The sequence below is a fragment of the Gymnoscopelus microlampas genome (genome assembly GCF_963454915.1).
Source record: "Gymnoscopelus microlampas genome assembly, chromosome: 9".
Taxonomy (NCBI): Eukaryota; Metazoa; Chordata; class Actinopteri; order Myctophiformes; family Myctophidae; genus Gymnoscopelus; species Gymnoscopelus microlampas.
Window position 1 is genome coordinate 58,497,875 of NC_139946.1, and position 23,693 is coordinate 58,521,567.

Below are 23,693 nucleotides of genomic sequence, written 5' to 3' on the forward strand. Positions count from 1 at the left end.
CAGGTAGCTGAAGTCCAAGCAGGTTACAGAGATGCCTCGCCAGTCCAAGCGTGGCAAACCAGTGATGGACCAGGCTGCCTGCAGATCAGCGAACCGGTGGAAGAGGTCAGCCTGGACTAGACTAACGCAGAGGTCTTTGATTCCAGCTGAGTTGTCAAACAAGAAGGTGTCTGTCTTTGCTCATTTATTAATTTTGAGGAGTAAATGCCAGTGTTTACACAATAAACATTGATTTTGTTTTTCTTTTGTTGAAACAGTTTGCCCTTCTTGTCGGTGATTCACATATCCGATCCATCGTGGATGGATACAGCAGTTGTCGTTTGCTGTTCATGAGCAACTGCAGCAGGCAAGAGCACAGGTTCGTCCGAGCATCTTAAATGAAAATGATTAAAAGCTAAGATGACAGGGTTCCCATTTTCCGGCCTGCAAACGGTGCTCTCTGTTTTTATGCACAGGTCAGTCCTAGGACACCACCCCGCAAGTCTGTAGCAGCCACTCCAGCACCTGTTAGGAGTGTCTCTACACCAGTGGTTGTAACTCGTGAGTTGCAAGTACCGCTGATTGCCGAGGTAAGGAGTCACTGCTTTGTGACGAGACTCTGTTATCATATTAGTTTACTTGATCCTATAGTTTACTGAGACACTACACTGTCTCTCTGCATTCTATGAATGTTTTGACCTCGTTTGCTGTAAGTCACTCTGGATAAAGGGCTAATGCCTACATTGTACATTTGTAATTAGGGGGATCTTGACATGTTTAGAGAACCACTGATATACGTACAAGTGTTGGTTGGTTTGTTTGTTACCCTCTCATTCAGAGTTACAGACCTGTTAGGGGTACATTTGGTTCCATTAGTAAAGTATTGATATTGCTGATGTATTAAAAACACTTCTCGATTATTTGATTCATTGAAAAAGGAATCAAACTTAATCAATATTTAACCCAGTACTTTCATGTTTGCTTTTGTGTATATAAATGTATATATCCTTTTACCCCTTGCTAGCTTCAACCCCTGTGAACTACGCTACCTGCAGACCGCTGCAGAGTAGTTCCTGGTGAAGTATCACACAACTACATAGAGGATCCCACAGATGTCCCTGGCCAGCACCTGCCCCGTAAGCAGTGGACAACCCTCAACCGCCTGATGACAGGCGTGGGGACGCTTCGGTGAAGCAATGCGACGGTGGGGCCTCTCGGACAGTGCCCACTGTGAATGTGGAGAGCCCCTACAGACTGTGGAACACATCATGACCAGCTGCCCGAAACACCGCCCGCCACATGGCGACCAAGGCCGTATGAACCTGGATGACGAAACGCTGGATTGGCTTGCTGCAACGGAGCTGAGGATCTGATGACATACGCAAGAAGAAGAAGTATCACACACACATACACACTCATTCGCTCGCTCGCTCGCTCGCTCGCTCGATCGCTCGTTCGTTCGCTCGTTCGTTCGCTCGTTCAATCACTCACTCACACTCTCTCTCTTTGATTGTTCTATATTGTTTTGGGTAGCTGTTTGTTGCTGTCCTAGTAACACTTGTTGTGTGTGACTTTTTTTTTTCCCAACTCAACGGAAACAGGTAGCTGAAGTCCAAGCAGGTTACAGAGATGCCTCGCCAGTCCAAGCGTGGCAAACCAGTGATGGACCAGGCTGCCTGCAGATCAGCGAACCGGTGGAAGAGGTCAGCCTGGACTAGACTAACGCAGAGGTCTTTGATTCCAGCTGAGTTGTCAAACAAGAAGGTGTCTGTCTTTGCTCATTTATTAATTTTGAGGAGTAAATGCCAGTGTTTACACAATAAACATTGATTTTGTTTTTCTTTTGTTGAAACAGTTTGCCCTTCTTGTCGGTGATTCACATCTCCGATCCATCGTGGATGGATACAGCAGTTGTCGTTTGCTGTTCATGAGCAACTGCAGCAGGCAAGAGCACAGGTTCGTCCGAGCATCTTAAATGAAAATGATTAAAAGCTAAGATGACAGGGTTCCCATTTTCCGGCCTGCAAACGGTGCTCTCTGTTTTTATGCACAGGTCAGTCCTAGGACACCACCCCGCAAGTCTGTAGCAGCCACTCCAGCACCTGTTAGGAGTGTCTCTACACCAGTGGTTGTAACTCGTGAGTTGCAAGTACCGCTGATTGCCGAGGTAAGGAGTCACTGCTTTGTGACGAGACTCTGTTATCATATTAGTTTACTTGATCCTATAGTTTACTGAGACACTACACTGTCTCTCTGCATTCTATGAATGTTTTGACCTCGTTTGCTGTAAGTCACTCTGGATAAAGGGCTAATGCCTACATTGTACATTTGTAATTAGGGGGATCTTGACATGTTTAGAGAACCACTGATATACGTACAAGTGTTGGTTGGTTTGTTTGTTACCCTCTCATTCAGAGTTACAGACCTGTTAGGGGTACATTTGGTTCCATTAGTAAAGTATTGATATTGCTGATGTATTAAAAACACTTCTCGATTATTTGATTCATTGAAAAAGGAATCAAACTTAATCAATATTTAACCCAGTACTTTCATGTTTGCTTTTGTGTATATAAATGTATATATCCTTTTACCCCTTGCTAGCTTCAACCCCTGTGAACTACGCTACCTGCAGACCGCTGCAGAGTAGTTCCTGGTGAAGTATCACACAACTACATAGAGGATCCCACAGATGTCCCTGGCCAGCACCTGCCCCGTAAGCAGTGGACAACCCTCAACCGCCTGATGACAGGCGTGGGGACGCTTCGGTGAAGCAATGCGACGGTGGGGCCTCTCGGACAGTGCCCACTGTGAATGTGGAGAGCCCCTACAGACTGTGGAACACATCATGACCAGCTGCCCGAAACACCGCCCGCCACATGGCGACCAAGGCCGTATGAACCTGGATGACGAAACGCTGGATTGGCTTGCTGCAACGGAGCTGAGGATCTGATGACATACGCAAGAAGAAGAAGTATCACACACACATACACACTCGCTCGCTCGCTCGATCGCTCGTTCGTTCGCTCGTTCGTTCGCTCGTTCAATCACTCACTCACACTCTCTCTCTTTGATTGTTCTGTATTGTTTTGGGTAGCTGTTTGTTGCTGTCCTAGTAAAACTTGTTGTGTGTGACTTTTTTTTTTCCCAACTCAACGGAAACAGGTAGCTGAAGTCCAAGCAGGTTACAGAGATGCCTCGCCAGTCCAAGCGTGGCAAACCAGTGATGGACCAGGCTGCCTGCAGATCAGCGAACCGGTGGAAGAGGTCAGCCTGGACTAGACTAACGCAGAGGTCTTTGATTCCAGCTGAGTTGTCAAACAAGAAGGTGTCTGTCTTTGCTCATTTATTAATTTTGAGGAGTAAATGCCAGTGTTTACACAATAAACATTGATTTTGTTTTTCTTTTGTTGAAACAGTTTGCCCTTCTTGTCGGTGATTCACATCTCCGATCCATCGTGGATGGATACAGCAGTTGTCGTTTGCTGTTCATGAGCAACTGCAGCAGGCAAGAGCACAGGTTCGTCCGAGCATCTTAAATGAAAATGATTAAAAGCTAAGATGACAGGGTTCCCATTTTCCGGCCTGCAAACGGTGCTCTCTGTTTTTATGCACAGGTCAGTCCTAGGACACCACCCCGCAAGTCTGTAGCAGCCACTCCAGCACCTGTTAGGAGTGTCTCTACACCAGTGGTTGTAACTCGTGAGTTGCAAGTACCGCTGATTGCCGAGGTAAGGAGTCACTGCTTTGTGACGAGACTCTGTTATCATATTAGTTTACTTGATCCTATAGTTTACTGAGACACTACACTGTCTCTCTGCATTCTATGAATGTTTTGACCTCGTTTGCTGTAAGTCACTCTGGATAAAGGGCTAATGCCTACATTGTACATTTGTAATTAGGGGGATCTTGACATGTTTAGAGAACCACTGATATACGTACAAGTGTTGGTTGGTTTGTTTGTTACCCTCTCATTCAGAGTTACAGACCTGTTAGGGGTACATTTGGTTCCATTAGTAAAGTATTGATATTGCTGATGTATTAAAAACACTTCTCGATTATTTGATTCATTGAAAAAGGAATCAAACTTAATCAATATTTAACCCAGTACTTTCATGTTTGCTTTTGTGTATATAAATGTATATATCCTTTTACCCCTTGCTAGCTTCAACCCCTGTGAACTACGCTACCTGCAGACCGCTGCAGAGTAGTTCCTGGTGAAGTATCACACAACTACATAGAGGATCCCACAGATGTCCCTGGCCAGCACCTGCCCCGTAAGCAGTGGACAACCCTCAACCGCCTGATGACAGGCGTGGGGACGCTTCGGTGAAGCAATGCGACGGTGGGGCCTCTCGGACAGTGCCCACTGTGAATGTGGAGAGCCCCTACAGACTGTGGAACACATCATGACCAGCTGCCCGAAACACCGCCCGCCACATGGCGACCAAGGCCGTATGAACCTGGATGACGAAACGCTGGATTGGCTTGCTGCAACGGAGCTGAGGATCTGATGACATACGCAAGAAGAAGAAGTATCACACACACATACACACTCGCTCGCTCGCTCGATCGCTCGTTCGTTCGCTCGTTCGTTCGCTCGTTCAATCACTCACTCACACTCTCTCTCTTTGATTGTTCTGTATTGTTTTGGGTAGCTGTTTGTTGCTGTCCTAGTAAAACTTGTTGTGTGTGACTTTTTTTTTTCCCAACTCAACGGAAACAGGTAGCTGAAGTCCAAGCAGGTTACAGAGATGCCTCGCCAGTCCAAGCGTGGCAAACCAGTGATGGACCAGGCTGCCTGCAGATCAGCGAACCGGTGGAAGAGGTCAGCCTGGACTAGACTAACGCAGAGGTCTTTGATTCCAGCTGAGTTGTCAAACAAGAAGGTGTCTGTCTTTGCTCATTTATTAATTTTGAGGAGTAAATGCCAGTGTTTACACAATAAACATTGATTTTGTTTTTCTTTTGTTGAAACAGTTTGCCCTTCTTGTCGGTGATTCACATCTCCGATCCATCGTGGATGGATACAGCAGTTGTCGTTTGCTGTTCATGAGCAACTGCAGCAGGCAAGAGCACAGGTTCGTCCGAGCATCTTAAATGAAAATGATTAAAAGCTAAGATGACAGGGTTCCCATTTTCCGGCCTGCAAACGGTGCTCTCTGTTTTTATGCACAGGTCAGTCCTAGGACACCACCCCGCAAGTCTGTAGCAGCCACTCCAGCACCTGTTAGGAGTGTCTCTACACCAGTGGTTGTAACTCGTGAGTTGCAAGTACCGCTGATTGCCGAGGTAAGGAGTCACTGCTTTGTGACGAGACTCTGTTATCATATTAGTTTACTTGATCCTATAGTTTACTGAGACACTACACTGTCTCTCTGCATTCTATGAATGTTTTGACCTCGTTTGCTGTAAGTCACTCTGGATAAAGGGCTAATGCCTACATTGTACATTTGTAATTAGGGGGATCTTGACATGTTTAGAGAACCACTGATATACGTACAAGTGTTGGTTGGTTTGTTTGTTACCCTCTCATTCAGAGTTACAGACCTGTTAGGGGTACATTTGGTTCCATTAGTAAAGTATTGATATTGCTGATGTATTAAAAACACTTCTCGATTATTTGATTCATTGAAAAAGGAATCAAACTTAATCAATATTTAACCCAGTACTTTCATGTTTGCTTTTGTGTATATAAATGTATATATCCTTTTACCCCTTGCTAGCTTCAACCCCTGTGAACTACGCTACCTGCAGACCGCTGCAGAGTAGTTCCTGGTGAAGTATCACACAACTACATAGAGGATCCCACAGATGTCCCTGGCCAGCACCTGCCCCGTAAGCAGTGGACAACCCTCAACCGCCTGATGACAGGCGTGGGGACGCTTCGGTGAAGCAATGCGACGGTGGGGCCTCTCGGACAGTGCCCACTGTGAATGTGGAGAGCCCCTACAGACTGTGGAACACATCATGACCAGCTGCCCGAAACACCGCCCGCCACATGGCGACCAAGGCCGTATGAACCTGGATGACGAAACGCTGGATTGGCTTGCTGCAACGGAGCTGAGGATCTGATGACATACGCAAGAAGAAGAAGTATCACACACACATACACACTCATTCGCTCGCTCGCTCGCTCGCTCGCTCGATCGCTCGTTCGTTCGCTCGTTCGTTCGCTCGTTCAATCACTCACTCACACTCTCTCTCTTTGATTGTTCTATATTGTTTTGGGTAGCTGTTTGTTGCTGTCCTAGTAACACTTGTTGTGTGTGACTTTTTTTTTTCCCAACTCAACGGAAACAGGTAGCTGAAGTCCAAGCAGGTTACAGAGATGCCTCGCCAGTCCAAGCGTGGCAAACCAGTGATGGACCAGGCTGCCTGCAGATCAGCGAACCGGTGGAAGAGGTCAGCCTGGACTAGACTAACGCAGAGGTCTTTGATTCCAGCTGAGTTGTCAAACAAGAAGGTGTCTGTCTTTGCTCATTTATTAATTTTGAGGAGTAAATGCCAGTGTTTACACAATAAACATTGATTTTGTTTTTCTTTTGTTGAAACAGTTTGCCCTTCTTGTCGGTGATTCACATCTCCGATCCATCGTGGATGGATACAGCAGTTGTCGTTTGCTGTTCATGAGCAACTGCAGCAGGCAAGAGCACAGGTTCGTCCGAGCATCTTAAATGAAAATGATTAAAAGCTAAGATGACAGGGTTCCCATTTTCCGGCCTGCAAACGGTGCTCTCTGTTTTTATGCACAGGTCAGTCCTAGGACACCACCCCGCAAGTCTGTAGCAGCCACTCCAGCACCTGTTAGGAGTGTCTCTACACCAGTGGTTGTAACTCGTGAGTTGCAAGTACCGCTGATTGCCGAGGTAAGGAGTCACTGCTTTGTGACGAGACTCTGTTATCATATTAGTTTACTTGATCCTATAGTTTACTGAGACACTACACTGTCTCTCTGCATTCTATGAATGTTTTGACCTCGTTTGCTGTAAGTCACTCTGGATAAAGGGCTAATGCCTACATTGTACATTTGTAATTAGGGGGATCTTGACATGTTTAGAGAACCACTGATATACGTACAAGTGTTGGTTGGTTTGTTTGTTACCCTCTCATTCAGAGTTACAGACCTGTTAGGGGTACATTTGGTTCCATTAGTAAAGTATTGATATTGCTGATGTATTAAAAACACTTCTCGATTATTTGATTCATTGAAAAAGGAATCAAACTTAATCAATATTTAACCCAGTACTTTCATGTTTGCTTTTGTGTATATAAATGTATATATCCTTTTACCCCTTGCTAGCTTCAACCCCTGTGAACTACGCTAACTGCAGACCGCTGCAGAGTAGTTCCTGGTGAAGTATCACACAACTACATAGAGGATCCCACAGATGTCCCTGGCCAGCACCTGCCCCGTAAGCAGTGGACAACCCTCAACCGCCTGATGACAGGCGTGGGGACGCTTCGGTGAAGCAATGCGACGGTGGGGCCTCTCGGACAGTGCCCACTGTGAATGTGGAGAGCCCCTACAGACTGTGGAACACATCATGACCAGCTGCCCGAAACACCGCCCGCCACATGGCGACCAAGGCCGTATGAACCTGGATGACGAAACGCTGGATTGGCTTGCTGCAACGGAGCTGAGGATCTGATGACATACGCAAGAAGAAGAAGTATCACACAAACATACACACTCACTCGCTCGATCGCTCGTTCGTTCGCTCGTTCGTTCGCTCGTTCAATCACTCACTCACACTCTCTCTCTTTGATTGTTCTATATTGTTTTGGGTAGCTGTTTGTTGCTGTCCTAGTAACACTTGTTGTGTGTGACTTTTTTTTTTCCCAACTCAACGGAAACAGGTAGCTGAAGTCCAAGCAGGTTACAGAGATGCCTCGCCAGTCCAAGCGTGGCAAACCAGTGATGGACCAGGCTGCCTGCAGATCAGCGAACCGGTGGAAGAGGTCAGCCTGGACTAGACTAACGCAGAGGTCTTTGATTCCAGCTGAGTTGTCAAACAAGAAGGTGTCTGTCTTTGCTCATTTATTAATTTTGAGGAGTAAATGCCAGTGTTTACACAATAAACATTGATTTTGTTTTTCTTTTGTTGAAACAGTTTGCCCTTCTTGTCGGTGATTCACATCTCCGATCCATCGTGGATGGATACAGCAGTTGTCGTTTGCTGTTCATGAGCAACTGCAGCAGGCAAGAGCACAGGTTCGTCCGAGCATCTTAAATGAAAATGATTAAAAGCTAAGATGACAGGGTTCCCATTTTCCGGCCTGCAAACGGTGCTCTCTGTTTTTATGCACAGGTCAGTCCTAGGACACCACCCCGCAAGTCTGTAGCAGCCACTCCAGCACCTGTTAGGAGTGTCTCTACACCAGTGGTTGTAACTCGTGAGTTGCAAGTACCGCTGATTGCCGAGGTAAGGAGTCACTGCTTTGTGACGAGACTCTGTTATCATATTAGTTTACTTGATCCTATAGTTTACTGAGACACTACACTGTCTCTCTGCATTCTATGAATGTTTTGACCTCGTTTGCTGTAAGTCACTCTGGATAAAGGGCTAATGCCTACATTGTACATTTGTAATTAGGGGGATCTTGACATGTTTAGAGAACCACTGATATACGTACAAGTGTTGGTTGGTTTGTTTGTTACCCTCTCATTCAGAGTTACAGACCTGTTAGGGGTACATTTGGTTCCATTAGTAAAGTATTGATATTGCTGATGTATTAAAAACACTTCTCGATTATTTGATTCATTGAAAAAGGAATCAAACTTAATCAATATTTAACCCAGTACTTTCATGTTTGCTTTTGTGTATATAAATGTATATATCCTTTTACCCCTTGCTAGCTTCAACCCCTGTGAACTACGCTACCTGCAGACCGCTGCAGAGTAGTTCCTGGTGAAGTATCACACAACTACATAGAGGATCCCACAGATGTCCCTGGCCAGCACCTGTCCCGTAAGCAGTGGACAACCCTCAACCGCCTGATGACAGGCGTGGGGACGCTTCGGTGAAGCAATGCGACGGTGGGGCCTCTCGGACAGTGCCCACTGTGAATGTGGAGAGCCCATACAGACTGTGGAACACATCATGACCAGCTGCCCGAAACACCGCCCGCCACATGGCGACCAAGGCCGTACTCTGAATAAAGGGGCTAATGCCTACATTGTACATTTGTAATTAGGGGGATCTTGACATGTTTAGAGAACCACTGATATACGTACAAGTGTTGGTTGGTTTGTTTGTTACCCTCTCATTCAGAGTTACAGACCTGTTAGGGGAGTTACAGACGTGCGTGGGGTGTGTATTTGGAGCGTGCGTGGGGTGTGTATTTGGAGCGTGCGTGGGGTGGGTATTTGGAGCGTGCGTGGGGTGGGTATTTGGAGCGTGCGTGGGGTGGGTATTTGGAGCGTGCGTGGGGTGGGTATTTGGAGCGTGCGTGGGGTGGGTATTTGCAGCGTGCGTGGGGTGGGTATTTGGAGCGTGCGTGGGGTGGGTATTTGGAGCGTGCGTGGGGTGGGTATTTGGAGCGTGCGTGGGGTGGGTATTTGGAGCGTGCGTGGGGTGGGTATTTGGAGCGTGCGTGGGGCGGGTATTTGGAGCCTGCGTGGGGCGGGTATTTGGAGCCTGCGTGGGGCGGGTATTTGGAGCCTGCGTGGGGCGGGTATTTGGAGCCTGCGTGGGGCGGGTATTTGGAGCCTGCGCGGGGCGGGTATTTGGAGCCTGCGCGGGGCGGGTATTTGGAGACTGCGCGGGGCGGGTATTTGGAGCCTGCGCGGGACGGGTATTTGGAGCCTGCGCGGGGCGGGTATTTGGAGCCTGCGCGGGGCGGGTATTTGGAGCCTGCGCGGGGCGGGTATTTGGAGCCTGCGCGGGGCGGGTATTTGGAGCCTGCGCGGGGCGGGTATTTGGAGCCTGCGCGGGGCGGGTATTTGGGGCGTGCGCGGGGCGGGTATTTGGGGCGTGCGTGGGGTGGGTACTTGGGGCGTACTTGGGGCGTGCGTGGGGTGGGGGGCGTGCGTGGGGCGGTGGGTACTCGGTGGGTACTTGGCGGTGGGGTGGGTACTTGGGGCGTGCGTGGGGTGGGGGGCGTGCGTGGGGCGGTGGGTACTCGGTGGGTACTTGGCGGTGGGGTGGGTACTTGGGGCGTGCGTGGGGTGGGGGGCGTGCGTGGGGCGTGCGTGGGGTGGGTACTTGGGGCGTGCGTGGGGTGGGTACTTGGGGCGTGCGTGGGGTGGGTACTTGGGGCGTGCGTGGGGTGGGTACTTGGGGCGTGCGTGGGGTGGGTACTTGGGGCGTGCGTGGGGTGGGTACTTGGGGCGTGCGTGGGGTGGGTACTTGGGGCGTGCGTGGGGTGGGTACTTGGGGCGTGCGTGGGGTGGGTACTTGGGGCGTGCGTGGGGTGGGTACTTGGGGCGTGCGTGGGGTGGGGGGCGTGCGTGGGTCGGTGGGTACTTGGTGGGTACTTGGCGGTGGGGTGGGTACTTGGGGCGTGCGTGGGGTGGGGGGCGTGCGTGGGGCGTGCGTGGGGTGGGTACTTGGGGCGTGCGTGGGGTGGGTACTTGGGGCGTGCGTGGGGTGGGTACTTGGGGCGTACTTGGGGCGTGCGTGGGGTGGGGGGCGTGCGTGGGGCGGTGGGTACTCGGTGGGTACTTGGCGGTGGGGTGGGTACTTGGGGCGTGCGTGGGGTGGGGGGCGTGCGTGGGGCGTGCGTGGGGTGGGTACTTGGGGCCTGCTTGGGGTGGGTACTTGGGGCGTGCGTGGGGTGGGTACTTGGGGCGTGCGTGGGGTGGGTACTTGGGGCGTGCGTGGGGTGGGTACTTGGGGCGTACTTGGGGCGTGCGTGGGGTGGGGGGCGTGCGTGGGGCGGTGGGTACTCGGTGGGTACTTGGCGGTGGGGTGGGTACTTGGGGCGTGCGTGGGGTGGGGGGCGTGCGTGGGGCGTGCGTGGGGTGGGTACTTGGGGCGTGCGTGGGGTGGGTACTTGGGGCGTGCGTGGGGTGGGTACTTGGGGCGTGCGTGGGGTGGGGGGCGTGCGTGGGTCGGTGGGTACTTGGTGGGTACTTGGCGGTGGGGTGGGTACTTGGGGCGTGCGTGGGGTGGGGGGCGTGCGTGGGGCGTGCGTGGGGTGGGTACTTGGGGCGTGCGTGGGGTGGGTACTTGGGGCGTGCGTGGGGTGGGTATTTGGGGCGTGCGTGGGGTGGGTATTTGGGGCGTGCATGGGGTGGGTATTTGGGGCGTGCGTGGGGTGGGTATTTGGGGCGTGCGTGGGGTGGGTATTTGGGGCGTGCGTGGGGTGGGTATTTGGGGCGTGCGTGGGGTGGGTATTTGGGGCGTGCGTGGGGTGGGTATTTGGGGCGTGGGGTGGGTATTTGGGGCGTGCGTGGGGTGGGTATTTGGGGCGTGCGTGGGGTGGGTATTTGGGGCGTGGGGTGGGTATTTGGGGCGTGCGTGGGGTGGGTATTTGGGGCGTGGGGTGGGTATTTGGGGCGTGCGTGGGGTGGGTATTTGGGGCGTGCGTGGGGTGGGTATTTGGGGCGTGCGTGGGGTGGGTATTTGGGGCGTGCGTGGGGTGGGTATTTGGGGCGTGCGTGGGGTGGGTATTTGGGGCGTGTTTGGGGTGGGGGGCGTGCGTGGGGCGGTGGGTACTCGGTGGGTACTTGGCGGTGGGGTGGGTACTTGGGGCGTGCGTGGGGTGGGGGGCGTGCGTGGGGCGTGCGTGGGGTGGGTACTTGGGGCGTGCGTGGGGTGGGTACTTGGGGCGTGCGTGGGGTGGGTACTTGGGGCGTGCGTGGGGTGGGGGGCGTGCGTGGGTCGGTGGGTACTTGGTGGGTACTTGGCGGTGGGGTGGGTACTTGGGGCGTGCGTGGGGTGGGGGGCGTGCGTGGGGCGTGCGTGGGGTGGGTACTTGGGGCGTGCGTGGGGTGGGTACTTGGGGCGTGCGTGGGGTGGGTATTTGGGGCGTGCGTGGGGTGGGTATTTGGGGCGTGCATGGGGTGGGTATTTGGGGCGTGCGTGGGGTGGGTATTTGGGGCGTGCGTGGGGTGGGTATTTGGGGCGTGCGTGGGGTGGGTATTTGGGGCGTGCGTGGGGTGGGTATTTGGGGCGTGCGTGGGGTGGGTATTTGGGGCGTGGGGTGGGTATTTGGGGCGTGCGTGGGGTGGGTATTTGGGGCGTGCGTGGGGTGGGTATTTGGGGCGTGGGGTGGGTATTTGGGGCGTGCGTGGGGTGGGTATTTGGGGCGTGGGGTGGGTATTTGGGGCGTGCGTGGGGTGGGTATTTGGGGCGTGCGTGGGGTGGGTATTTGGGGCGTGCGTGGGGTGGGTATTTGGGGCGTGCGTGGGGTGGGTATTTGGGGCGTGCGTGGGGTGGGTATTTGGGGCGTGCGTGGGGTGCGTATTTGGGGCGTGCGTGGGGTGGGTATTTGGGGCGTGCGTGGGGTGGGTATTTGGGGCGTGCTTGGGGTGGGTATTTGGGGCGTGGGGTGGGTATTTGGGGCGTGCGTGGGATGGGTATTTGGGGCGTGCGTGGGGTGGGTATTTGGGGCGTGCGTGGGGTGGGTATTTGGGGCGTGCGTGGGGTGGGTATTTGGGGCGTGCGTGGGGTGGGTATTTGGGGCGTGCGTGGGGTGGGTATTTGGGGCGTGCGTGGGGTGGGTATTTGGGGCGTGCGTGGGGTGGGTATTTGGGGCGTGCGTGGGGTGGGTATTTGGGGCGTGCGTGGGGTGGGTATTTGGGGCGTGCGTGGGGTGGGTATTTGGGGCGTGCGTGGGATGGGTATTTGGGGCGTGCGTGGGGTGGGTATTTGGGGCGTGCGTGGGGTGGGTATTTGGGGCGTGCGTGGGGTGGGTATTTGGGGCGTGCGTGGGGTGGGTATTTGGGGCGTGCGTGGGGTGGGTATTTGGGGCGTGCGTGGGGTGGGTATTTGGGGCGTGCGTGGGGTGGGTATTTGGGGCGTGCGTGGGGTGGGTATTTGGGGCGTGCGTGGGGTGGGTATTTGGGGCGTGCGTGGGGTGGGTATTTGGGGCGTGCGTGGGGTGGGTATTTGGGGCGTGCGTGGGGTGGGTATTTGGGGCGTGCGTGGGGTGGGTATTTGGGGCGTGCGTGGGGTGGGTATTTGGGGCGTGCGTGGGGTGGGTATTTGGGGCGTGCGTGGGGTGGGTATTTGGGGCGTGCGTGGGGTGGGTATTTGGGGCGTGCGTGGGGTGGGTATTTGGGGCGTGCGTGGGGTGGGTATTTGGGGCCTGGGGTGGGTATTTGGGGCGTGCGTGGGGTGGGTATTTGGGGCGTGCGTGGGGTGGGTGTTTGGGGCGTGCGTGGGTATTTGGGGCGTGCGTGGGGTGGGTATTTGGGGCGTGCGTGGGGTGGGTATTTGGGGCGTGCTTGGGGTGGGTATTTGGGGCGTGCGTGGGGTGGGTATTTGGGGCGTGGGGTGGGTATTTGGGGCGTGCGTGGGGTGGGTATTTGGGGCGTGCGTGGGGTGGGTATTTGGGGCGTGCGTGGGGTGGGTATTTGGGGCGTGGGGTGGGTATTTGGGGCGTGCGTGGGGTGGGTATTTGGGGCGTGCGTGGGGTGGGTATTTGGGGCGTGCGTGGGGTGGGTATTTGGGGCGTGCGTGGGGTGGGTATTTGGGGCGTGGGGTGGGTATTTGGGGCGTGCGTGGGGTGGGTATTTGGGGCGTGCGTGGGGTGGGTATTTGGGGCGTGCGTGGGGTGGGTATTTGGGGCGTGCGTGGGGTAGGTATTTGGGGCGTGGGGTGGGTATTTGGGGCGTGCGTGGGGTGGGTATTTGGGGCGTGCGTGGGGTGGGTATTTGGGGCGTGCGTGGGGTGGGTATTTGGGGCGTGGGGTGGGTATTTGGGGCGTGCGTGGGGTGGGTATTTGGGGCGTGCGTGGGGTGGGTATTTGGGGCGTGCGTGGGGTGGGTATTTGGGGCGTGCGTGGGGTGGGTATTTGGGGCGTGGGGTGGGTATTTGGGGCGTGCGTGGTGTGGGTATTTGGGGCGTGCGTGGGGTGGGTATTTGGGGCGTGCGTGGGGTGGGTATTTGGGGCGTGCGTGGGGTGGGTATTTGGGGCGTGGGGTGGGTATTTGGGGCGTGCGTGGGGTGGGTATTTGGGGCGTGCGTGGGGTGGGTATTTGGGGCGTGCGTGGGGTGGGTATTTGGGGCGTGGGGTGGGTATTTGGGGCGTGCGTGGGGTGGGTATTTGGGGCGTGCGTGGGGTGGGTATTTGGGGCGTGCGTGGGGTGGGTATTTGGGGCGTGCGTGGGGTGGGTATTTGGGGCGTGCGTGGGGTGGGTATTTGGGGCGTGCGTGGGGTGGGTATTTGGGGCGTGCGTGGGGTGGGTATTTGGGGCGTGCGTGGGGTGGGTATTTGGGGCGTGCGTGGGGTGGGTATTTGGGGCGTGGGGTGGGTATTTGGGACGTGCTTGGGGTGGGTATTTGGGGCGTGCGTGGGGTGGGTATTTGGGGCGTGCGTGGGGTGGGTATTTGGGGCGTGCGTGGGGTGGGTATTTGGGGCGTGCGTGGGGTGGGTATTTGGGGCGTGGGGTGGGTATTTGGGACGTGCTTGGGGTGGGTATTTGGGGCGTGCGTGGGGTGGGTATTTGGGGCGTGCGTGGGGTGGGTATTTGGGGCGTGCGTGGGGTGGGTATTTGGGGCGTGGGGTGGGTATTTGGGGCGTGCGTGGGGTGGGTATTTGGGGCGTGCGTGGGGTGGGTATTTGGGGCGTGGGGTGGGTATTTGGGGCGTGCGTGGGGTGGGTATTTGGGGCGTGCGTGGGGTGGGTATTTGGGGCGTGCGTGGGGTGGGTATTTGGGGCGTGGGGTGGGTATTTGGGGCGTGCGTGAGGTGGGTATTTGGGGCGTGCGTGGGGTGGGTATTTGGGGCGTGCGTGGGGTGGGTATTTGGGGCATGCGTGGGGTGGGTATTTGGGGCATGCGTGGGGTGGGTATTTGGGGCGTGCGTGGGGTGGGTATTTGGGGCGTGCGTGGGGTGGGTATTTGGGGCGTGCGTGGGGTGGGTATTTGGGGCGTGGGGTGGGTATTTGGGGCTTGCGTGGGGTGGGTATTTGGGGCGTGCGTGGGGTGGGTATTTGGGGCGTGCGTGGGGTGGGTATTTGGGGCGTGCGTGGGGTGGGTATTTGGGGCGTGGGGTGGGTATTTGGGGCGTGCGTGGGGTGGGTATTTGGGGCGTGCGTGGGGTGGGTATTTGGGGCGTGCGTGGGGTGGGTATTTGGGGCGTGGGGTGGGTATTTGGGGCGTGCGTGGGGTGGGTATTTGGGGCGTGCGTGGGGTGGGTATTTGGGGCGTGCGTGGGGTGGGTATTTGGGGCGTGGGGATGGGTATTTGGGGCGTGCGTGGGGTGGGTATTTGGGGCGTGCGTGGGGTGGGTATTTGGGGCGTGCGTGGGGTGGGTATTTGGGGCGTGCGTGGGGTGGGTATTTGGGGCGTGGGGTGGGTATTTGGGGCGTGCGTGGTCTGGGTATTTGGGGCGTGCGTGGGGTGGGTATTTGGGGCGTGCGTGGGGTGGGTATTTGGGGCGTGCGTGGGGTAGGTATTTGGGGCGTGCGTGGGGTGGGTATTTGGGGCGTGCGTGGGGTGGGTATTTGGGGCGTGCGTGGGGTGGGTATTTGGGGCGTGGGGTGGGTATTTGGGGCGTGCGTGGGGTGGGTATTTGGGGCGTGCGTGGGGTGGGTATTTGGGGCGTGCGTGGGGTGGGTATTTGGGGCGTGCGTGGGGTGGGTATTTGGGGCGTGGGGTGGGTATTTGGGGCGTGCGTGGGGTGGGTATTTGGGGCGTGCGTGGGGTGGGTATTTGGGGCGTGGGGTGGGTATTTGGGGCGTGCGTGGGGTGGGTATTTGGGGCGTGCGTGGGGTGGGTATTTGGGGCGTGGGGTGGGTATTTGGGGCGTGCGTGGGGTGGGTATTTGGGGCGTGCGTTTGGTGGGTATTTGGGGCGTGCGTGGGGTGGGTATTTGGGGCGTGCGTGGGGTGGGTATTTGGGGCGTGCGTGGGGTGGGTATTTGGGGCGTGGGGTGGGTATTTGGGGCGTGCGTGGGGTGGGTATTTGGGGCGTGCGTGGGGTGGGTATTTGGGGCGTGCGTGGGGTGGGTATTTGGGGCGTGCGTGGGGTGGGTATTTGGGGCGTGGGGTGGGTATTTGGGGCGTGCGTGGGGTGGGTATTTGGGGCGTGGGGTGGGTATTTGGGGCGTGCGTGGGGTGGGTATTTGGGGCGTGCGTGGGGTGGGTATTTGGGGCGTGCGTGGGGTGGGTATTTGGGGCGTGCGTGGGGTGGGTATTTGGGGCGTGGGGTGGGTATTTGGGGCGTGCGTGGGGTGGGTATTTGGGGCGTGCGTGGGGTGGGTATTTGGGGCGTGCGTTTGGTGGGTATTTGGGGCGTGCGTGGGGTGGGTATTTGGGGCGTGGGGTGGGTATTTGGGGCGTGCGTGGGGTGGGTATTTGGGGCGTGCGTGGGGTGGGTATTTGGGGCGTGGGGATGGGTATTTGGGGCGTGCGTGGGGTGGGTATTTGGGGCGTGCGTGGGGTGGGTATTTGGGGCGTGCGTGGGGTGGGTATTTGGGGCGTGCGTGGGGTGGGTATTTGGGGCGTGGGGTGGGTATTTGGGGCGTGCGTGGTCTGGGTATTTGGGGCGTGCGTGGGGTGGGTATTTGGGGCGTGCGTGGGGTGGGTATTTGGGGCGTGCGTGGGGTGGGTATTTGGGGCGTGCGTGGGGTGGGTATTTGGGGCGTGCGTGGGGTGGGTATTTGGGGCGTGCGTGGGGTGGGTATTTGGGGCGTGGGGTGGGTATTTGGGGCGTGCGTGGGGTGGGTATTTGGGGCGTGCGTGGGGTGGGTATTTGGGGCGTGCGTGGGGTGGGTATTTGGGGCGTGCGTGGGGTGGGTATTTGGGGCGTGGGGTGGGTATTTGGGGCGTGCGTGGGGTGGGTATTTGGGGCGTGCGTGGGGTGGGTATTTGGGGCGTGGGGTGGGTATTTGGGGCGTGCGTGGGGTGGGTATTTGGGGCGTGCGTGGGGTGGGTATTTGGGGCGTGCGTGGGGTGGGTATTTGGGGCGTGCGTGGGGTGGGTATTTGGGGCGTGCGTGGGGTGGGTATTTGGGGCTTGGGGTGGGTATTTGGGGCGTGCGTGGGGTGGGTATTTGGGGCGTGCGTGGGGTGGGTATTTGGGGCGTGGGGTGGGTATTTGGGGCGTGCGTGGGGTGGGTATTTGGGGCGTGCGTGGGGTGGGTATTTGGGGCGTGCGTGGGGTGGGTATTTGGAGCGTGGGGTGGGTATTTGGGGCGTGCGTGGGGTGGGTATTTGGGGCGTGCGTGGGGTGGGTATTTGGGGCGTGCGTGGGGTGGGTATTTGGGGCGTGCGTGGGGTGGGTATTTGGGGCGTGCGTGGGGTGGGTATTTGGGGCGTGCGTGGGGTGGGTATTTGGGGCGTGCGTGGGGTGGGTATTTGGGGCGTGGGGTGGGTATTTGGGGCGTGCGTGGGGTGGGTATTTGGGGCGTGCGTGGGGTGGGTATTTGGGGCGTGCTTGGGGTGGGTATTTGGGCGTGCGTGGGGTGGGTATTTGGGGCGTGGGGTGGGTATTTGGGGCGTGCGTGGGGTGGGTATTTGGGGCGTGCGTGGGGTGGGTATTTGGGGCGTGCGTGGGGTGGGTATTTGGGGCGTGGGGTGGGTATTTGGGGCGTGCGTGGGGTGGGTATTTGGGGCGTGCGTGGGGTGGGTATTTGGGGCGTGGGGTGGGTATTTGGGGCGTGCGTGGGGTGGGTATTTGGGGCGTGCGTGGGGTGGGTATTTGGGGCGTGCGTGGGGTGGGTATTTGGGGCGTGCGTGGGGTGGGTATTTGGGGCGTGGGGTGGGTATTTGGGGCGTGCGTGGGGTGGGTATTTGGGGCGTGCGTGGGGTGGGTATTTGGGGCGTGCGTGGGGTGGGTATTTGGGGCGTGGGGTGGGTATTTGGGGCGTGCGTGGGGTGGGTATTTGGGGCGTGCGTGGGGTGGGTATTTGGGGCGTGCGTGGGGTGGGTATTTGGGGCGTGGGGTGGGTATTTGGGGCGTGCGTGGTGTGGGTATTTGGGGCGTGCGTGGGGTGGGTATTTGGGGCGTGCGTGGGGTGGGTATTTGGGGCGTGCGTGGGGTGGGTATTTGGGGCGTGCGTGGGGTGGGTATTTGGGGCGTGCGTGGGGTGGGTATTTGGGGCGTGCGTGGGGTGGGTATTTGGGGCGTGCGTGGGGTGGGTATTTGGGGCGTGGGGTGGGTATTTGGGGCGTGCGTGGGGTGGGTATTTGGGGCGTGCGTGGGGTGGGTATTTGGGGCGTGCGTGGGGTGGGTATTTGGGGCGTGCGTGGGGTGGGTATTTGGGGCGTGGGGTGGGTATTTGGGGCGTGCGTGGGGTGGTTATTTGGGGCGTGCGTGGGGTGGGTATTTGGGGCGTGCGTGGGGTGGGTATTTGGGGCGTGTGTGGGGTGGGTATTTGGGGCGTGGGGTGGGTATTTGGGGCGTGCGTGGGGTGGGTATTTGGGGCGTGCGTGGGGTGGGTATTTGGGGCGTGCGTGGGGTGGGTATTTGGGGCGTGGGGTGGGTATTTGGGGCGTGCGTGGGGTGGGTATTTGGGGCGTGCGTGGGGTGGGTATTTGGGGCGTGCGTGGGGTGGGTATTTGGGGCGTGGGGTGGGTATTTGGGGCGTGCGTGGGGTGGGTATTTGGGGCGTGCGTGGGGTGGGTATTTGGGGCGTGCGTGGGGTGGGTATTTGGGGCGTGCGTGGGGTGGGTATTTGGGGCGTGGGGTGGGTATTTGGGGCGTGCGTGGGGTGGGTATTTGGGAGGTGCGTGGGGTGGGTATTTGGGGCGTGCGTGGGGTGGGTATTTGGGGCGTGGGGTGGGTATTTGGGGCGTGCGTGGGGTGGGTATTTGGGGCGTGCGTGGGGTGGGTATTTGGGGCGTGCGTGGGGTGGGTATTTGGGGCGTGCGTGGGGTGGGTATTTGGGGCGTGGGGTGGGTATTTGGGGCGTGCGTGGGGTGGGTATTTGGGGCGTGCGTGGGGTGGGTATTTGGGGCGTGCGTGGGGTGGGTATTTGGGGCGTGGGGTGGGTATTTGGGGCGTGCGTGGGGTGGGTATTTGGGGCGTGCGTGGGGTGGGTATTTGGGGCGTGCGTGGGGTGGGTATTTGGGGCGTGGGGTGGGTATTTGGGGCGTGCGTGGGGTGGGTATTTGGGGCGTGCGTGGGGTGGGTATTTGGGGCGTGCGTGGGGTGGGTATTTGGGGCGTGCGTGGGGTGGGTATTTGGGGCGTGGGGTGGGTATTTGGGGCGTGCGTGGGGTGGGTATTTGGGGCGTGCGTGGGGTGGGTATTTGGGGCGTGCGTGGGGTGGGTATTTGGGGCGTAGGGTGGGTATTTGGGGCGTGCGTGGGGTGGGTATTTGGGGCGTGCGTGGGGTGGGTATTTGGGGCGTGCGTGGGGTGGGTATTTGGGGCGTGCGTGGGGTGGGTATTTGGGGCGTGCGTGGGGTGGGTATTTGGGGCGTGCGTGGGGTGGGTATTTGGGGCGTGCGTGGGGTGGGTATTTGGGGCGTGGGGATGGGTATTTGGGGCGTGCGTGGGGTGGGTATTTGGGGCGTGCGTGGGGTGGGTATTTGGGGCGTGCGTGGGGTGGGTATTTGGGGCGTGGGGTGGGTATTTGGGGCGTGCGTGGGGTGGGTATTTGGGGCGTGCGTGGGGTGGGTATTTGGGGCGTGCGTGGGGTGGGTATTTGGGGCGTGCGTGGGGTGGGTATTTGGGGCGTGCGTGGGGTGGGTATTTGGGGCGTGGGATGGGTATTTGGGGCGTGCGTGGGGTGGGTATTTGGGGCGTGCGTGGGGTGGGTATTTGGGGCGTGCGTGGGGTGGGTATTTGGGGCGTGCGTGGGGTGGGTATTTGGGGCGTGGGGTGGGTATTTGGGGCGTGCGTGGGGTGGGTATTTGGGGCGTGCGTGGGGTGGGTATTTGGGGCGTGCGTGGGGTGGGTATTTGGGGCGTGCGTGGGGTGGGTATTTGGAGCGTGGGGTGGGTATTTGGGGCGTGCGTGGGGTGGGTATTTGGGGCGTGCGTGGGGTGGGTATTTGGGGCGTGCGTGGGGTGGGTATTTGGGGCGTGGGGTGGGTATTTGGGGCGTGCGTGGGGTGGGTATTTGGGGCGTGCGTGGGGTGGGTATTTGGGGCGTGCGTGGGGTGGGTATTTGGGGCGTGGGGTGGGTATTTGGGGTGTGCGTGGGGTGGGTATTTGGGGCGTGCGTGGGGTGGGTATTTGGGGCGTGCTTGGGGTGGGTATTTGGGGCGTGCGTGGGGTGGGTATTTGGGGCGTGGGGTGGGTATTTGGGGCGTGCGTGGGGTGGGTATTTGGGGCGTGCGTGGGGTGGGTATTTGGGGCGTGGGGTGGGTATTTGGGGCGTGCGTGGGGTGGGTATTTGGGGCGTGCGTGGGGTGGGTATTTGGGGCGTGCGTGGGGTGGGTATTTGGGGCGTGCGTGGGGTGGGTATTTGGGGCGTGCGTGGGGTGGGTATTTGGGGCGTGCGTGGGGTGGGTATTTGGGGCGTGGGGTGGGTATTTGGGGCGTGCGTGGGGTGGGTATTTGGGGCGTGCGTGGGGTGGGTATTTGGGGCGTGCGTGGGGTGGGTATTTGGGGCGTGCGTGGGGTGGGTATTTGGGGCGTGGGGTGGGTATTTGGGGCGTGCGTGGGGTGGGTATTTGGGGCGTGCGTGGGGTGGGTATTTGGGGCGTGGGGTGGGTATTTGGGGCGTGCGTGGGGTGGGTATTTGGGGCGTGCGTGGGGTGGGTATTTGGGGCGTGCGTGGGGTGGGTATTTGGGGCGTGCGTGGGGTGGGTATTTGGGGCTTGGGGTGGGTATTTGGGGCGTGCGTGGGGTGGGTATTTGGGGCGTGGGGTGGGTATTTGGGGCGTGCGTGGGGTGGGTATTTGGGGCGTGCGTGGGGTGGGTATTTGGGGCGTGCGTGGGGTGGGTATTTGGGGCGTGCGTGGGGTGGTTATTTGGAGCGTGGGGTGGGTATTTGGGGCGTGCGTGGGGTGGGTATTTGGGGCGTGCGTGGGGTGGGTATTTGGGGCGTGGGGTGGGTATTTGGGGCGTGCGTGGGGTGGGTATTTGGGGCGTGCGTGGGGTGGGTATTTGGGGCGTGCGTGGGGTGGGTATTTGGGGCGTGGGGTGGGTATTTGGGGCGTGCGTGGGGTGGGTATTTGGGGCGTGCGTGGGGTGGGTATTTGGGGCGTGCTTGGGGTGGGTATTTGGGGCGTGCGTGGGGTGGGTATTTGGGGCGTGGGGTGGGTATTTGGGGCGTGCGTGGGGTGGGTATTTGGGGCGTGCGTGGGGTGGGTATTTGGGGCGTGGGGTGGGTATTTGGGGCGTGCGTGGGGTGGGTATTTGGGGCGTGCGTGGGGTGGGTATTTGGGGCGTGCGTGGGGTGGGTATTTGGGGCGTGCGTGGGGTGGGTATTTGGGGCGTGGGGTGGGTATTTGGGGCGTGCGTGGGGTGGGTATTTGGGGCGTGCGTGGGGTGGGTATTTGGGGCGTGCGTGGGGTGGGTATTTGGGGCGTGCGTGGGGTGGGTATTTGGGGCGTGGGGTGGGTATTTGGGGCGTGCGTGGGGTGGGTATTTGGGGCGTGCGTGGGGTGGGTATTTGGGGCGTGCGTGGGGTGGGTATTTGGGGCGTGGGGTGGGTATTTGGGGCGTGCGTGGGGTGGGTATTTGGGGCGTGCGTGGGGTGGGTATTTGGGGCGTGCGTGGGGTGGGTATTTGGGGCGTGGGGTGGGTATTTGGGGCGTGCGTGGTGTGGGTATTTGGGGCGTGCGTGGGGTGGGTATTTGGGGCGTGCGTGGGGTGGGTATTTGGGGCGTGCGTGGGGTGGGTATTTGGGGCGTGGGGTGGGTATTTGGGGCGTGCGTGGGGTGGGTATTTGGGGCGTGCGTGGGGTGGGTATTTGGGGCGTGCGTGGGGTGGGTATTTGCGGCGTGGGGTGGGTATTTGGGGCGTGCGTGGGGTGGGTATTTGGGGCGTGCGTGGGGTGGGTATTTGGGGCGTGCGTGGGGTGGGTATTTGGGGCGTGCGTGGGGTGGGTATTTGGGGCGTGCGTGGGGTGGGTATTTGGGGGTGCGTGGGGTGGGTATTTGGGGCGTGGGGTGGGTATTTGGGGCGTGCGTGGGGTGGGTATTTGGGGCGTGCGTGGGGTGGGTATTTGGGGCGTGCGTGGGGTGGGTATTTGGGGCGTGGGGTGGGTATTTGGGGCGTGCGTGGGGTGGGTATTTGGGGCGTGCGTGGGGTGGGTATTTGGGGCGTGCGTGGGGTGGGTATTTGGGGCGTGCGTGGGGTGGGTATTTGGGGCGTGCGTGGGGTGGGTATTTGGGGCGTGCGTGGGGTGGGTATTTGGGGCGTGGGGTGGGTATTTGGGGCGTGCGTGGGTGGGTATTTGGGGCGTGCGTGGGGTGGGTATTTGGGGCGTGCGTGGGGTGGGTATTTGGGGCGTGGGGTGGGTATTTGGGGCGTGCGTGGGGTGGGTATTTGGGGCGTGCGTGGGGTGGGTATTTGGGGCGTGCGTGGGGTGGGTATTTGGGGCGTGCGTGGGGTGGGTATTTGGGGCGTGGGGTGGGTATTTGGGGCGTGCGTGGGGTGGGTATTTGGGGCGTGCGTGGGGTGGGTATTTGGGGCGTGCGTGGGGTGGGTATTTGGGGCGTGCGTGGGGTGGGTATTTGGGGCGTGCGTGGGGTGGGTATTTGGGGCGTGCGTGGGGTGGGTATTTGGGGCGTGCGTGGGGTGGGTATTTGGGGCGTGGGGTGGGTATTTGGGGCGTGCGTGGGGTGGGTATTTGGGGCGTGCGTGGGGTGGGTATTTGGGGCGTGCGTGGGGTGGGTATTTGGGGCGTGCGTGGGGTGGGTATTTGGGGCGTGGGTGGGTATTTGGGGCGTGCGTGGGGTGGGTATTTGGGGCGTGCGTGGGGTGGGTATTTGGGGCGTGCGTGGGGTGGGTATTTGGGGCGTAGGGTGGGTATTTGGGGCGTGCGTGGGGTGGGTATTTGGGGCGTGCGTGGGGTGGGTATTTGGGGCTTGCGTGGGGTGGGTATTTGGGGCGTGGGGTGGGTATTTGGGGCGTGCGTGGGGTGGGTATTTGGGGCGTGCGTGGGGTGGGTATTTGGGGCGTGCGTGGGGTGGGTATTTGGGGCGTGGGGATGGGTATTTGGGGCGTGCGTGGGGTGGGTATTTGGGGCGTGCGTGGGGTGGGTATTTGGGGCGTGCGTGGGGTGGGTATTTGGGGCGTGCGTGGGGTGGGTATTTGGGGCGTGGGGTGGGTATTTGGGGCGTGCGTGGGGTGGGTATTTGGGGCGTGCGTGGGGTGGGTATTTGGGGCGTGCGTGGGTGGGTATTTGGGGCGTGGGGTGGGTATTTGGGGCGTGGGGTGGGTATTTGGGGCGTGCGTGGGGTGGGTATTTGGGGCGTGCGTGGGGTGGGTATTTGGGGCGTGCGTGGGGTGGGTATTTGGGGCGTGGGGTGGGTATTTGGGGCGTGCGTGGGGTGGGTATTTGGGGCGTGCGTGGGGTGGGTATTTGGGGCGTGCGTGGGGTGGGTATTTGGGGCGTGCGTGGGGTGGGTATTTGGGGCGTGGGGTGGGTATTTGGGGCGTGCGTGGGGTGGGTATTTGGGGCGTGCGTGGGGTGGGTATTTGGG